The sequence below is a fragment of the Chinchilla lanigera genome, unplaced genomic scaffold, assembly GCF_000276665.1.
Source record: "Chinchilla lanigera isolate Chin_1 unplaced genomic scaffold, ChiLan1.0 scaffold00038, whole genome shotgun sequence".
Taxonomy (NCBI): domain Eukaryota; kingdom Metazoa; phylum Chordata; class Mammalia; order Rodentia; family Chinchillidae; genus Chinchilla; species Chinchilla lanigera.
The window spans coordinates 1,012,538-1,026,261 of NW_004955439.1; the positions used below are offsets into that span (position 1 = coordinate 1,012,538).

At 37.8% G+C, this 13,724-nt stretch overlaps 1 long non-coding RNA gene across 1 annotated transcript; it reads left to right on the forward strand.

The window, feature by feature from the left end:
- Window positions 1–5,330: 5,330 nt before the first annotated feature.
- On the forward strand, window positions 5,331–8,671 carry LOC102026800. The gene is made up of 3 exons (XR_261960.1): window positions 5,331–5,418; window positions 7,597–7,598; window positions 8,585–8,671. It is a non-coding gene; the product is annotated as an uncharacterized LOC102026800 (long non-coding RNA).
- The last annotated feature ends 5,053 nt before the right edge of the window (window positions 8,672–13,724 follow it).

A 13,724-nucleotide genomic window follows, 5' to 3' on the forward strand; every position in this document is an offset into this window, starting at 1 on the left:
CTCTGCTAATGTTAATCTGTGTTTGCAGCTGCTCCCTAGGATCAACATCACCACCTCAGCTCCACCTCAGATCATCAGGTATTAGATTCTCCAAGACTGCACCACCCAGGCTCATCGCATGCAGCTCACAGTACAGTTTTCACTCCTGTGAGAATCAGTTGTCACTATTGTTCTGACAGGAAGCAGACCTCAGTCAGTATTGCAGGTGGTGGGGAGTGACTATACTTACAGATGAAGCTTTGCTTAGGCCTAGTTCCTAACAGGCCACAGTTCGGTACCAGTCCATGGCCCAGAGTTGTGGACCCTTGCTCTAGAAAGTTCAGAGAGTTGTGCACGTACTGATGTACCTATTTCTTCTGAATTTTACGCAGTCAAATATGGCCAGACAGTTGGAGGAAAAAAGTATGTAAGTGCTAGTTGTAAAAATAAAAGTCTTTTTATACACACACTGCATACCTTCTTTATAAAACTCACTTTGTAAAAATGTTCATCTACTATGTACTTGCTTTACAAAACTATATTACATCAAACATTCACCTTTTGACAGCCATTTTTTTCAACTTCTGGGCTGGCTCATGAACACTACCTAAGTTCATTACTGCCCACAGATGAAAAGGTAGAGCTGTTTTTAAAATCTATACCCACCATAGCAAACAACTCCTTCTCACTCTCAGATCTCTCACAAGCCTCCTGACATGCCCTCCTTTGTCCTAATCTCTCCATGGTGTCTCTGATAAGTCACATACAAATGTTGCTCTTGGTTCATTCTATTCTGCACTGATATCTCAGCATTGCCTTCTGGTCAGTGCTACTGGTAAAGCAATAGTTCTCCCTTAAATAAGCCTTCTTAGCTGATATGGCTACTCCAGCATCCCACACCCCAAATGCCTAGTTCTCAGCTTCCTCTTCAGTACCTGATGTGCACAAGATCAGGAGTGATTCATCTGCAAGGCCTATTCTGTTCTCCAACCTAGCTTCTGCTCCCTCGCATGAGACATTATGGCTTCTGATTGTTGCTCCTTCCTCTCCAAGGATTTATATTCCTGCTTTCTCCACTTCAGCTGGAATCTTAAATAAAAAGCCATTCATTGTTCCATAAGCTAGGAAACAGAAGAGTAGAAAGGGAAGGACAATAACACAAAGCAGAAGTATCCTGTACCACACTGTGCAGAAAGCGCATGCTTGCCAATGGACTATACTATATCATTGGTTTACTCCTTGTCATGTGAGGAGGAAATCTACTTTAAGAATGAAGCTGGGGTCATAGATCTAGTTCTCCAGTCTGTTTAGTCCTGCCTTCATTAAAATTGCCCCCAAGACCTTACAAAACCTATCATGTTCAACTGTTGTAGAGCCTGCTCTTTCCTTCTAAGCAGAAGTAGTGCCAGACAGATCTCCACCAACTGTGTAGTAAGCCCAACATGCAGAGAAGCTTTTCTTAAATCCATGGCCACTGAGCCTCATGTCATGGGCCTTTCATCTCTCTAAGAAAAAACAGCTTCAACCAGCTTAGGACCAGATCTCCCACACAGAACCAACACACACACACACACACACACACACACACACACACACACACACACACACACTATGTTGGGTAGTTTTTCAAGGACAAGACTTGTTCCTTAGTTCTCACTCAAGGGCTTCTACTGCCGGTTTCTCTATTAACTACCTAAAAGTAGGGATTGTAATGAACAGCATCATAAAACTGACCATAAAGTGGCTAATAGAGAGGATGGGGAGACTTTGGGGTCATTTTCTAGAATTGTTAGTCGAACTTGCACAGCTAGTTGGGGACCCTGAACAGGATGAGGTTGTTGATTGTTAGATTGGGAAATTATTTTCCAAGTCTGTATCAGGAATAAGCTATATGTTCTGATCAGAGATTAAACTTCTTATTCATTTATTCATTTGTTATACACACACACACACACAGAGTAAAAACCAAGTAAATATCACTGTACTTGCAGATGATGTCCAGGAATGCTTGGTCATTGCACTCAGACCAGCTGCCTTGGGTAGAAGTAGCTCTCCTGTCACTCTGAATTCTGTTCATTCTTTCAGATCAAAGGAACCTGTTTTCTGGCTTTTCTGCCAGGAAGTCCATCAGGGGTAGTTCTCCTCATGGGCAGCTCATCTGGGTGCCAACAGAGTATAGTCATCAAAGACAATTTGTGCAAAAACAAAAAATAATATGACAAGGAATGATCCTCTTCAAAACTATTTTTACTTTGGACAAATACCAAATATGTTTACTTCCCAGCCAAATGACAAACTTGTCCCTTGTGCCCCAACTACCTAACAGGTCTGAGATACAGATGTTTGTACCTTTTGAAAAGCTAGAAACTTTACTGGCTTTGGATTGACAATATAGAAGTATAAGCAGTGTCCTTCCAAAAGACAGTACTTGCTGATAAAGTGTTTTACATGGCCTAATCAAATAGGAGACCATTTAAGATGCATGTACTGGTCAGAGATGTATGTTGTGTGTCACAACAACATTACTTCAGTTAGGTCATTAAAAGTCAACCTCTACATTTAACCTTGAGATTTTAATGATCCTCCCCTCACAGTAGTATGCAAAAACCTCTCTTTCTAAAACCACCAAATACTACTCATAAGGTAGATAGTTTAAAAGAAAACATGTTCATAGTTATTATCAACAAATCCATTTATGGAACAATCCAAGACATTCAGATAAAATGAATCAAAGAAAAAATGTGTTTTCATGTTCTCAAAGAGGTTAGAATGCCAGACTGAAAACACTCCAAGGACACACAGTGTTTGGTCCTCTCCCTGAAGCGGGCCTTAGGGTTTGCGCTGAGAGCCTGAAACAAGGTCAGAGGATCCTCCTGAAGACTGAGAATATCTAATATTGAGCCCAAGCCAGCTTCTCCTGAGAGCGTTAGAGGATGAGACCAGAAAAACTGAAATGTACTGATAAATTCATGGAGCAGAATGGTTGCTAAATATGGGAGCCTTCACCAAAAAGTGGGAGCCTTCACCAAAGAGTAGGAACCAGGGAACACGTACAGCGAAGAAGGTCCTAAATGCCTTTAATGGTGTTAAAGTATCCACAGCTTGTTTTTGCATGTGTAGTTTGCACTAATTTACTAATCAATCTACCAACGTGTTCCAGGCCTTTGCCTTGGTGCTGGATCTCTAATCTGAAATAGTTCAGATTTATAGACTACTAAGGTAGCAGACAATAGGGATGAATGCATTCAGTAGTGGGATAAAGGCAAGGTACTGTGGGAGCTGTGGGAGTGCTACCAAATCCAGATTTGAGATGGGGGTCAAGGATATCTTCTCAAAAGAGAAATGACTTGCACCAAGACTTCTAAGAGCTAAGTATGTACACAGGTCTGGGCGGAGAAAAGTCAAATGGTGAGTGGACATAAACTGCCAAGAATCAAAGTAAAAATTTGATCTTTTTCTACTAAATGTCAGAGATAACAAATAACCAACTTTTTAAAAAAAATGCTATCTTTTATAAAGTGATCATACACCAAGATAGAGAAGAGTCTTCTAAATTAAAGTTATGCCAGAACAGAAAGCACTGGGTTGATGACAATTTTGCTGGTTATTTTTAGTTGACACTTAATAACAATGACATATAGATTAGTATGTTGTAAACTCCAAAATCCCCTTTAAGCATCTACCAGTATGTTAGTAAATCAGTTAAACAGATTCTGGGTGATATCTATGATATGCTTTATTACTGAAGATGTCACTTCAGTATAATCTGGAAGAATATTAAGACTGACAATTAATATTTGGAGCCTACAGAACACATATGTAACATGCTAGATGTTTCCTTTGTGCAAATAATAATGACATAAATGAAAATAATAATGAGAATATATTCAAGTACTTACTATTTTCTAGGAGCACTGTTATAGGCAGAAGAACTCTAACCTAAAGGGGGTGCCAGAAAGTTTCTTATGAAGGAGGCTGAGAATAGAATCTACAGTATTTGTGAGACCTGGAACTTTTGGAAACGGATAAAAGAAGAAGAAACTCAACAACTACAAAATTCAGTTTATTTCTGTTGTTTCAGGTATGTCCACTTCATCTTATAACATAATTTTGACAATCATAATGTTAAGGGTGGGTCTACTTTTAATGCTAAGGTCTTCTCTAAGACTGTGTTAAAAGACTAGAAAAGTGGCCAAGATTTATGGCTATTGCATAGGTGTATATTCTTTCATTAGATGATTCTTAATATTGGTATTTGCTGGCTGACTATTGGCTGGTTATAGATTTGACAGGCAGGGCCAAGCAATCTTGGTTTGCACTGGCTCACAAATTCTCTTGAAAATTGTTACATAGGAAAGGACAAAGTGCAGGGGGAAAAAGTCTAATTAGAGAAGTAATTGTGTTGTAGGTGATGCTAGTAGGAGTTTTTCCTCAATAGTTTTAAACTTCCACATGAATAAGAATCCCCTGGAAAGGAAAGGGACACTTTTCCCAGAAGTTCTGATTCTGTTGGCAGTGGAGGGGTAGTGGGGACCTGGAACATTTGCAGCAAGTAAGCAAGTGATTCAGATGCAGAAGGCTTAGCAAAGGTCATGCTTTGAAAACCACTCTGGAAATCTCAGAAAAATAAAGATAATGGAAAGAGAAAATAGTCAACATAGAAGCTAAGGGGAAGAAAGGAGACAGGAGAAACACAAGTTCCAAAGTTAATGGAGCCCCAATAGAAATCATATTACAAAATCATACAATTAGTGACATATTGTAATTAGCAATTACAATTTCTTCAGCTATTGTTAAGTCTCTGCTCATTTCCATTGAAATGGCTGGAAAGGAAAAGAAAAGAAATACATGCAGGACAGCCAGAAATAAACCCATATATCTATTTTGAGAGAAGATATCTGGGGTAGAGGGAGCAAAGAAGTGGTGGAAAATATACCACCTGCTGCCCTGTGTGAAAGCCACATGCCTTACTGGGCACTGGGGCCACTGCTTTAATTGCTTACTTATGAGTCTGCATTCCTGAGCAATTTCCTGGCTGCCAGGAGCTGGGGTTCATCTCAGGTATGTGCATCTGACTGGCCTGAGCCTGGCAGGGTAGGAAACATACAAGGAAATAAATGACTGCTGATAAAGCTTCAAGTTTGCAGAGAAGGAAGGCAATAAAGATTTAACTTTGAGAAATACAAATGAGATAACTTTTAAAGGATTTTTTAATTACTGGAAATATTAAATTCAACAATTAATTTCATTATACACAACACATTATTGGAAATTTTTAACATCTGGCAGTGCTACAATAACAGACATGGTTATTTAACCATTATTAATTTTTTAACAGGTATCTGGAGGTTTTCGAGTACTGAATCAAGTGCATAAGGAAACCATTGCCTTGAGGAACACATAAAATCAATTTAAATGACCAATCAGTAGGAACAAAAGGTATAATATCATATCCTTGATACATTTTAACTCAATAAATGTATCATTCTTTATACTCAAAGATGTTTAAAATAAACATCTTTAGTGTCTATTCTGTTACATGTTCTGTGAATAAACCTGCACACATCTAATAGTCTCTCAGTAATATCCCATCTTGGTTTATTTCACCCAAACATACTACATAATTAAATCAAGGCCCTTAAGAAGTGCAAAGAATCTTACTTGATTGAAAGGGAGAACAAACTGTATGAAAATATCCTAGAGTGGAAAAAAAATAAGACATCAGGAAAACTGTTGCCTTTTTAAAGCACCATTTCCCCCTCTAATTCAAAATTCCTTTTCTGCCACAGTCCCATGGGCTCCTGAGCTGCCAGCAAGAGCCATAATCATGGGCAACACAAGCCAGACACAGGGTCAGGGCAAGCTGGAGGCCAGCCCTGGCTGACGGAAGGAGCCTCCTTCCCTGGAGGAGCAGCTCCCCTCCACAGTGATTAGGGGAGATTTGACTTGAAAGCCAATTACTTGTGAAAGAGAACCAGATGTCAAGGGGAAAGCTCAAAGGGATATGGAAAGAGTAACCATGGCTTCCCCTGCTATTTATTTAAATAATAAATGCTTAAAAAGTAAAAACAATATAAAATCACCCCTTCCCCTGACATACCCTTCTCAACTATAAATCACCACCAATAGAATGCATACGACGGAAAAGTCCAAGATGACCTGTATCACAAGTCAAACTACTCTTTGCAAAGATGTTTTACGTAGATAAAGTAATAATGAAACTAGTTAGACTGATCATATAGACACAACTTCTGGTAGAACAAAGTGCAGTTGTGTGGGAGTTAAGTACACCAGCACTTGCCTACCACTGAGTTGAAGTAACCAAGCGGAAGGGTTGGGCATGGTTTTGGGGTTCAGGGAATAGGACTCCAGGGTCCACTTACCCCCAACCTATTTACAAAACCTACTATTAGTGGTGAGTGATAGGGGAAAGGGGTGAGCTGGAGAAATGTGAAGACTTTTCCCTTAGCAGCATATTGGCAGCTAATGTTATATAATTTCCTTTTACTGACCACAGAATTGCTAGTCATTACAGCTTTTAGGCACCGTGCATTATTGTTGTCATCTATTACCATACACAATAGAGTTTACCACAAATACAGCAGTGGAACTCTACACAGTAAAATCCTAGCAAAATACTATGATTTGTAGAGCAATAGTTCAACAGGAAGGAGATGTGTGACTTTCTATGGGAACTCACAGGAAGAGTGGGATCATGATAATTAAGAGTATTTGTGATATACCCTTGAGCAGGAAAGCTCAAAATAAATATTAATAAATTAAACTATAATACATTAACATCTTGAATTATTTCATGGAAAAGGACTCATTTATCCCAGTCATTTTATTTTATCCTTGCCATCCTGTGTACAGTTTGAATTATGTGAAGGTTTTATTTCCTATTTCCTATCTTTCTTTTCTCCCTTTCTTGCTTAAATATCCAAGATGTATGAACTGAATCCTATAAACCTCCACACGTGCAGATTAAAATTTCTCTTCTACAAAAACAATTTAAAAACCTAAGCTGCACTAACAAACAGCGATCTTCATATGCCATCTGTTTTAAAATATTAGAAATTTCAGTTTTCAAAGGCCTGCATTGAAAGATGGATTCAAAAATATTGCAAAATAAAAATTACTGCACAGTTTCTCCTGAATCTCTAAGCATGAACTCTATTGGCTTCTTCTCACTACCTTAAGTGTTACCATCATAGCATAATATCTCATTTTTCCTTATTGAAAATGTCAATATGCTTGAGAAAGATTAGTTATCCCCATTAGTCAGTGGCACACAAGTTGAATTTCTATGATCTTTTCCTTTCTGAAAATTAATCAAAAGTGGATTTGTTAGGAAATAAGACAGTGAAATATCTACAAGGGGGAAGGAAGAGACTTTCATTTGTTGAGTGCATTCTATGCCAAGCACATGGCATATGTATGTGGTCCATCGCTACATATATTATTGTGTTTAGTCCTAACTTAAGTGATATGATGTGGGTAGTGTCTCTATTTTATAAATGAGAACATTGAGATTCAGAAAAGTAAATCTAATTGTTGAAGTAGCAAAAATTCAAGCCCAAAGACACATGAATAATACAAAAGCCTTGCTGTATTAAGGAGTACTGATGGCTTCAGGCATACAAGCTACATGTGGTGTCTAGCGGAGGTGTTCCTATACCAGCCCTCAAGACTGGAGCAGGAGTAGATCTCTGATTTTCTGACTTCCAGCTAACCACACAAAAGGCTCTGATGTCAGGATCAGGGTTTGGCTCTTTTGTCCACCAGCCTATCCTAATCTCCATGAGTCAAGCACGACCTTTCATTCTGGTCTGGCATAGCAGGAGCTAAGAGTGAACGTGCACAATGCTTCCTGTAGAAATGGGGGAATGGGGGGTCAGAAATGCCACTGTCTCTCCAAGCACCTTTTAAAAGCAGCATTTAATCCTTCATGGTAATTGTTCTTATACATGGTATTAAGACATGGATGCATGATGCCCTTGTGAGAGGCATGACGTAGACTTTTTGGCGAGTTCTCATCAGTCATGGCAACATGGATCGCAAAAGGACTATAGTTGGTAAAGACCATTTTCAAAAAGTCAGAAAATAGGGGTAGGACTGAAACTGTAAATAAGGCATTTCATATCAATTAAAACAATAAAATTCTAGAAAATATCCACTTTATATTTGGTGTTACAAATCTGCTCCAAAGTATGTTTTCATAAATCAACTTCATCAATCTATCCAGTGTTACCAAACCATTTATTCAAGATAAGTTTCTAAAGCACAAACGAAGCACAAAGAGATTTTTCCTTTCTTTTCTCTCCCTCCCTCCTTGCTCCCTTTGTTCCTGCACCCTCCCTCCCTCTCTCTCTCTTTTCTTTTTGTGGTTATAGAAATCTAGCTTTGTGTGTAGAAGGCAGACACTCTGCCACTAAGCTATACTGCAGCCTTAGAGATTTTCTTTCTGAGTGAAATAAAAACCAATCTTCTATTGTAGTTCAAGTAGTTGTAAGAGTTCAAGTGGTTGTGGGATCCAGGAGGCTGCACAGCATCAAGGGCTGATTTCTCCTTTATATTAATGTAATGGAGATCCAATGTAATGGAGATCCTACGTCAATCTCCATTACAATAAGGAACCTGTACTGTTTCCATCCCTGTGACTCTAAGGAAGAAAGCTAACAGAAGTATGAAGTATGATGCCTAATAATATAGCATTATCTTTCTTTTCTAATGGAGTCTTGGGTTGTTGTCAATTTATACAGTCTTATGATATTTTAAATATACTAATCACTGTGTGTTTACATGGACATTCTTTGTCAATTAGTTTAAATTGGTAATTTAATATATTCAATATACTCATGTTTTATGAAACCTTAAGTGATTTCTAAGTTAAGGAATACTATCCAAAGAAAAGCTAAATATGGACCTATAAATTATCTTTGTGTGTGTGTGTATTTTAGCAGTTTATTTTTAAATCTAAGTGGAATGTATTTCATAGAGCAGAGTGGTGATATAAAGTGACTTTTAAAAGAATAACTTCAAGAATTTCTTAAACACTCTGGAATAGTTGACTCAATTTTCTTTGGTTTGTGATGACAATTTTTATTATATCAGCTCACTATTTGCATTAGAATCTGTTTCTGGGTTATATTTTTAATTGCTTTGTCTGAATTATATATTGACACAAAAATATAAAATATTATCTATGAAAATTCAGGTTATTCTTCATTACTTTTTAACTTTTAAAAATATATATTTAAATTTATATACATATATGAGAATATATAAAAAATGAGATTATATATGTACTCATATTGGTTTTGTGGGTTAACAAAGAAAATTTACTTTATGAATAACTTGATTTTTCAGCCCATCAGGGTGGTGCACACCTGTAATCCCAGCACTTGGGAGGCTAGGCAGGAGGATCGTTGCAAGTTCAAGACCAAAAAACAAAGACAAAAACAAAAAGAAAAATAAAAACAAAGTGAGCTCAAGGCTGGCCTGAATTGCATAGTGAGACCCTGTCTCAAAAAGACAAGAAAACAAAAACAAAAACAAAAACAAAAAAAATCTTGATTTTTCATGCAACAATATCTATAAACAAAAACACATTCAATACAACACTAACAGTTCATATCAAATTTTACATGTCAGTTTGGGTAGGTCATGGTGTCCAGATATGTCAAACCTTGTTCTTGATGTTTCTATGAGGGTGTCTTTGGGTGAGGTTGACATTTAAACCAGTGGACTTCTGAGTTAAGCAAATGACCCTCCACAGTGTGAATTGGCCTCATTCAGTAAGTTGAAGGCTAGAGTAGAACTAAAGATTGAATTTCCCTGGAACAAAAAGGAATTCAACCAGTAAATGGCTATTGGTCTTAACTGTAACAATAGCTCCTTCCTAAGTCTTTACCCTGCTGATCTATCCTAAATATTTTATATTTTGCCAATTTCCAGATAACTTTGGCCAATTCTTTAAAAAATATTGTATGTTTGTACCTATCTTTCCATCCATCCATCCAACCATCCATCCATCCATCCATCCATCCATCCATCCATCCATCCTATTGGTTTGTTTCTTGAGAGAACCCTAACTAATACATATGTATTAAGGCAGTTGTTTATCACACCTGCAAGAGGTAAGTATATTTTTATTGTCCACACAAGGTTACTGAGACCCAGAAACTTAAATATCTTGTCCAATATCATTCAACCAATGTACTTGTATGTGGCAGAATGAAGCTTCAAACTCATTGTGCACAATCTTTATCAATGCAAATACACTTTTTAAAAATCAATTAAAGTAACTATTAAGACATGTCTTAGTTGTTTTTTTTTCATTGCTGAAACAAAGTACCCAACACCCACAAGTTAAAGGAGGAAAGGTGTATTTCAACTCACAGCTGGTAGAGGTTTCAGTCCATAGTCCGCTGGCTCCAAGGCAGGATGGCATCGGACAGGGGCATCACAGAAGAGAAGCAGTTCATGGCATGGCAGGCAGAAGGCAGCAAGCAGCAGCAGTGGCAGAAGAAGCACAGTAGCTGTCCCCCTACAGTCCATACAGGCTACCTGCCTTTTGGGTAGCACCATCCACACCTAGGAGCACTTTAATGCCAGCATCACACCCTTAATCCCAGCATCACACACCCCAAAACAGCCACCCTTGAAGCTTCCCACCCACAACTGGATCTAGGGGAACATTCAGACACGAGCCATAACAAAATCCTACTATAAGAATTGTGATATCTTATTTTACTACGATACTTTAATAGTGACTAAAATATTTTAGAACAAACATTTTCAAGGAGGTTCTCAAATAACAAATACTTAGAATCATTTGTCTTTCTCATTCTCCTTCCTCCATAGATGTAGAGTAGATTTATTCAGTAACCATAGGACACATGATGCTATCATTACACTGACGTTAACAGGTACTAGGCTTTCTTTTGTTACTTTTAATTGAGTTAATGAATAACATTTTTTAAAGCTTCCCATGTTTGTAATGCAGTGAATACATTGACATATTTCACATAAACAGGACCCTTTTGAAATCCAAATGATTTATGAATATAAAAGCATTCTGAAATCAATAAGTTTGAGAACCACTGTTTTAGAGGCCTTACAAAACTTAAGATATTTCCTGTGAAATTAATCTTGTTACCAATAAGTTTAGCAAATGCATTTTTACAATTTTTATAGACTCCGTTAATCCATACCATACTTAAACCTGGATAAGAACAGGAGAAAATTAAACCTATGAGGGATCTCAATAATATCTTGAATGCTATTTTTTAATTACTAGTTTTTTACCTGGGCATGGTCAAAATAATTTTCGTCCCTGAGTCTATAATACAGTCATAATTTTTACTAACTTTTATCTAATATTTACTGGGTAAGCATTACCTTCTTACAGTGCTGAATAAATGGCTAACAAAACACATCCTCAAATGTCAAATAGTGGACATTTGTGAGAGAACCCACTGCAAATATAAGTGATGGAGAATGATATGCCTGATGGTGCTCAGGTACACAGTGACTCTGCACTTTCTGTTCCAGCTTCCTGTGGGCTGCCTGGGGGCTGTCCACATCCCCTGGGCATTCTCCCAAGGGTGGGGCCACAGCTATAACAAACTCACAGCGCTTTACTAAGCATTTGGAAGAAGCAACGTTCTAGCTGAGGCCACAAGAAGACAGTCTGAGAATGTGTAGGTCAGTAACCTCTCCTGCAGATGCAGTCCGGCTGGGCTCTCGCACAGAAAGCTCACCTTCCCCTCCATGCTTGGCAAAAGTGTACTCTGCGGCCCAACAGGAAATATGCCACATCAACTCTACACCTTGATGTTTTTAGATGAGTCTGTGAGATGAAATAAAACAATGCTGGACCAACACTGCTCTATAATTCTTGCATCTAGAGAGTCTCATTTTTATCCAAATCAGTAAAGTCACCATTCTTTATGCTTGTGTAGAATGTTATGGCTTACAAACCCATTTACCACTGCAATCCCTCAAGAATGCTATAAAGCAGACCAAGCAGGTATTGTGGTCCTTATTTTATAGATCAGAAAATTCAAAACCCAGAAGGGCAAGTAATTTGCTGCAGGTCACAGCTAGTAAGAACCTTGACAGGTCTGGAAGGAGGCCTGTTGGTGCCAGTCCTATATGAAGTCCAAAGACAAGGTAGTGTCATGTAGGGAAAGCTTCCTCCTTGAATTGAAAATGGTCTAACTGCAGGGATGTTTCTGGCACAGGTATATTTGGAAGGGAGGTAGAGAGACAAAAAGAAGAAAGGGAAGATTGCAAAGGAAGAGAAAAATAATTGGGAAAAACATTCTTTTATAAAAAGAATGACAACTCTTACTTCTTTACTGATGACACATAGAAAAATCTAAGTGTATACTTGTTAATTTCCAAAGATTAAGAAACAATTCTTGTGTAAGTACCACCGTCATTATTGGAAGTAGTATGAATTTTTTCTTTTTTGGTGTCAGTAACCAAAATGACTAAGAACGCTGAGGAGACTCCAGATATGGGAGAAGAATCCTCTAGGGACTATTCACCAAGATTCTCTCTCGGGGTCCCCAAGCGTGCAGAGGCAGCAGCCTGGGACCGGAGCTTGTGCTGCATACAGAATGGGCCTGTGCAGGACGTGCTGGAGTTTCTTTAGCCATTAATTACTTTTACAGCTGCTGCTCTAAAAACAGAAGGGACAATTGCACTGTTTGTTTCACTGAAAGTGCAAAAAGGACCAGCAAAAAGAAATCTATAGGCTGTGAATTGCTAATGAATCAAATAAGCTTTCTCTTTAATGTGTTTTTTGACTGTACTTAGAATGGTAACCAATAACAAAGCTGTAGCATTTTACAAGGTTTAAAACTATCAATGAGGTAGTAAGTAAAATGCTACAGTCAGTGAATGGGAAGCTGGCAAGAAACCTGCCACCCTGAGCAGGTCTAGATACTGGACTTGGAGTGCTTTTTTGGCGTAGGTAACTGACCATACTTCTACTTTAATAGAAGGAGAATTCATGATATCAATTAAAGTGTACTTTATTCAAAAATTAAGATACATTTTATCTTCACTTTATTTTATGCATTGAAATTTATACTTCCCATCCCACCTTGAACTTGAGTGTCTCTGCTGAATATCATTATGCCACGCAGTCATCTATATTGGTCGTTTCTACTTAAATTTCCCTTCTTGATCTAGTCTGCTTCTCCATTTACAAGGCACCAGCTTTTCACAGCTGCACTTTCAGGGCCAATCTCTCTTTCTTTCCTCTGAGGGACATTTATTTGCATAACCATCGAAGCTTCCAATTACTGCACTGAGTAAGCACCATTTAGGATTCACATCAATCTGTTGTTGCTATTATTCCAAAATAGTAGCAACCTTGAAAGCTGAATATGAAAACCATGTTTGAAACAAGGAAAGGCATTTTAGAAGAAATTAAATGAGATATCTACTCTTCCAGTAATTCCCTTGTGTGGGCTTTTCAAATGAAGAGTTGATTAATGATAATATGAAAATCATTCACCCAAAGCAAGCACATCAGTCACCATGGTTTTGAGATAGTGTCTTTGCATTTCTGACCTCTAGGCACTCTTATTTCAGATGAACGTAGTCTTTTTAAAAATCTTCTGTTCTATAAAATAATATAATTGTTATAAATAGTCAGATTTTTATGAGATGTGCCATAATTCACTGATGTCTGTCCAAGAGTTTTTAATTTAATTTAATTTAATTTT